Here is a 2472-nt window from a genome sequence, read left to right on the forward strand (position 1 = left end):
ATTTTATTGATTTCTCTGTGCATTTTAGTTTCTATTTGTGAGGCACAAAAATATTGGGGAGATCATCCCAATGGGTATTGTCATTGTCCAGCTATAAGATTTCCTTTGACGTGTTATTGGCAACATTGCTATTATGGTATTGAAAAAAAGCATGAGGGAAGGAAATTCCATTGAAGGTTTGCTAAATGGTTTCATTTCACGATGCAGGCAATCTGGCAGAAGGTTTTCAGTTCTATGCAAGGCTGTGTCCACACAATAGCAAATGGATGGCCTCTCCTGAAACTCTTCAGAGAGTGTAATAACAAGATTTCATTCTTCTTGCAGTTTGTTTAATGAAAATGGAAGTATTTGAATGTGGTCCTCTGTTGGCCAAGATTCTCACCTGGAAAGAATTGCTATGCCCCTCTCTAGCTCTTTTCAAATAGGTAATTAAACCATTTCATCCCCAATAGGTAAAGGCCCAAGACTCAGGGCCTGTCTCTATGTAGAGATAGCAGAGATAATAGAGCAATGTTCTTCCACCACAGTGACCCCACTTACCCACAGTCCTGCCCATAAAGATGGCTCCCCAGGGCAAAGATTTATGATGCTAATGCTGAGGTGGCAAGGATAGTCATGCCTCTCTGAGAATGATGGATGGTGTGCGTTGGACGTTTACCCTGGGAATAGGCTCACTCAAACATTGCTAAAGAGAATGCAAATTGCATATATATATATGAAAGAAATTGTTCAGAACTATGAAAAGGCTCACTCAAACATTGCTAAGGAGAATGCAAATTGCTAATATATATATATGAAAGAAATTGTTCAGAACTATGAAAAGGTAAAATTGCACAAAATTTTTGACCTGGTATTTCCATTGTCTGGTGTCTACCATACCACAAAAGTAAAATGACAAGCATTTTTTGTCTAACAGTTTTCTTTGGGATAAACACAATCCATACATACCACAAAAGGAAACAAAAACCAGCAGAAACTTTAAATGAGGGGAATTGGAGATAATGTCATAACATTAAAAATGAATGATATCAGTAGCCATTGACCAAGAAGTGTGTTCTTGAAGTGTTATTAATAGAGCAAACTTCATAGGAAGAACAAAGTTGTGTCCTGTACACATTCAGAGAGACAGATAGATCAATCTAGCTATATCTGTATAGAATCGTAGAGCAAATGCAATGTCAGATAACCATAGGGATGAGGACTTCTTCTTTTGCTTTATGCATCTCTGGACCCTTTAGCTTGAAAGGTTATCCACATATTAATTTGAAATACAAAATGGAGTCTTCCGAGACCCTGTCTGCCAACACCGTGCGAATGGCCTCCCAAAACCGCGACCCAGCTGCAGCCAGTGTCGTAGCCGCCCGAAAAGGAGCCGAGCCCAGCGGGGGCGCAGCCCGGGGTTCCGTGGGAAAGAGGCTACAACAGGAGCTGATGACCCTCATGATGTCTGGCGACAAAGGAATCTCTGCCTTCCCGGAATCAGACAACCTTTTCAAGTGGATAGGGACCATCCACGGAGCAGCTGGTACAGTCTATGAAGACCTGAGGGATAAACTCTCCCTGGAGTTCCCCAGTGGCTACCCTGACAATGGACCACAGTGAAGTTCCTCACCCCCTGCTCCCACCCCAACGTGGACACTCGGGGTAACATCTGCCTGGACATCCTGAAGGACAAGTGGTCTGCCCTGTATGACGTCAGGACGATTCTCCTCTCCATCCAGAGCCTGCTGGGAGAGCGCAACATCGACAGCCCTTTGAACACACATGCTGCCGAACTCTGGAAAAACCCCACAGCCTTTAAGCAATACCTGCAGGAAACCTACTCAAAGCAAGTCTCCAGCCAAGAGCCCTGACCCTCCCTGTCCTTGTGTTGTGTTGTCTTCTCTTCCTAGATGTCTGTCCTCCCCACCCACCCCTTAATTTCTGTGTAGAACTCTTATCTGAAGCTGTGGTGTCATTCCTGTTTTGTTTGTTTTTAAATTAAGTCTCCATTTGCACCCTTGTGATGATTATATTAAATAAATAACATTTGGGGTTGGTTTGGGTTTGAAAAAAAAAAAAAGAAATACAAAATGAAACCTTGCAAGTAATGCTATTTTTTAACTGCTGAGGAGTCTGTACGTAAATCATGGTGACGCCATATATTATAAATAGAATTGCTCCATGCTTTTCTTCCTGCAGGGCAATTAAATCTGCAGCTCTAGGGTGGTGTCTAGGCATTAGTATTTTTTGGTCATTAAAGGGCTAGACAAAATTGGAGAATCACTGCTTAAGCACTGAAAGAAGTCAAAATCTTATTATTTTACTAGTCCAATTTCATTGCTTTTTATTAACATATAATGGGTATTCATTTTCTCTCATTCAAGCTTAAAATGTCAACAGCAGACTGAAATTTCAACCTAAAGTTGTCTATGTTAGAAAGAGAGCCCCTGTCCACTCATGGATATGAATGATGGAATCTGCAGTAGCTAA

The 2472-nt window shown here is 41.7% G+C and overlaps 1 pseudogene; it reads left to right on the forward strand.

The window, feature by feature from the left end:
- The first annotated feature begins 1314 nt into the window (after positions 1-1314).
- LOC101648803 lies at positions 1315-1883 on the forward strand (annotated as a pseudogene).
- The last annotated feature ends 589 nt before the right edge of the window (positions 1884-2472 follow it).

This window comes from Echinops telfairi, unplaced genomic scaffold, assembly GCF_000313985.2.
Source record: "Echinops telfairi isolate 266 unplaced genomic scaffold, ASM31398v2 ScPeMD7_20;HRSCAF=75, whole genome shotgun sequence".
Classification (NCBI taxonomy): Eukaryota; Metazoa; Chordata; class Mammalia; order Afrosoricida; family Tenrecidae; genus Echinops; species Echinops telfairi.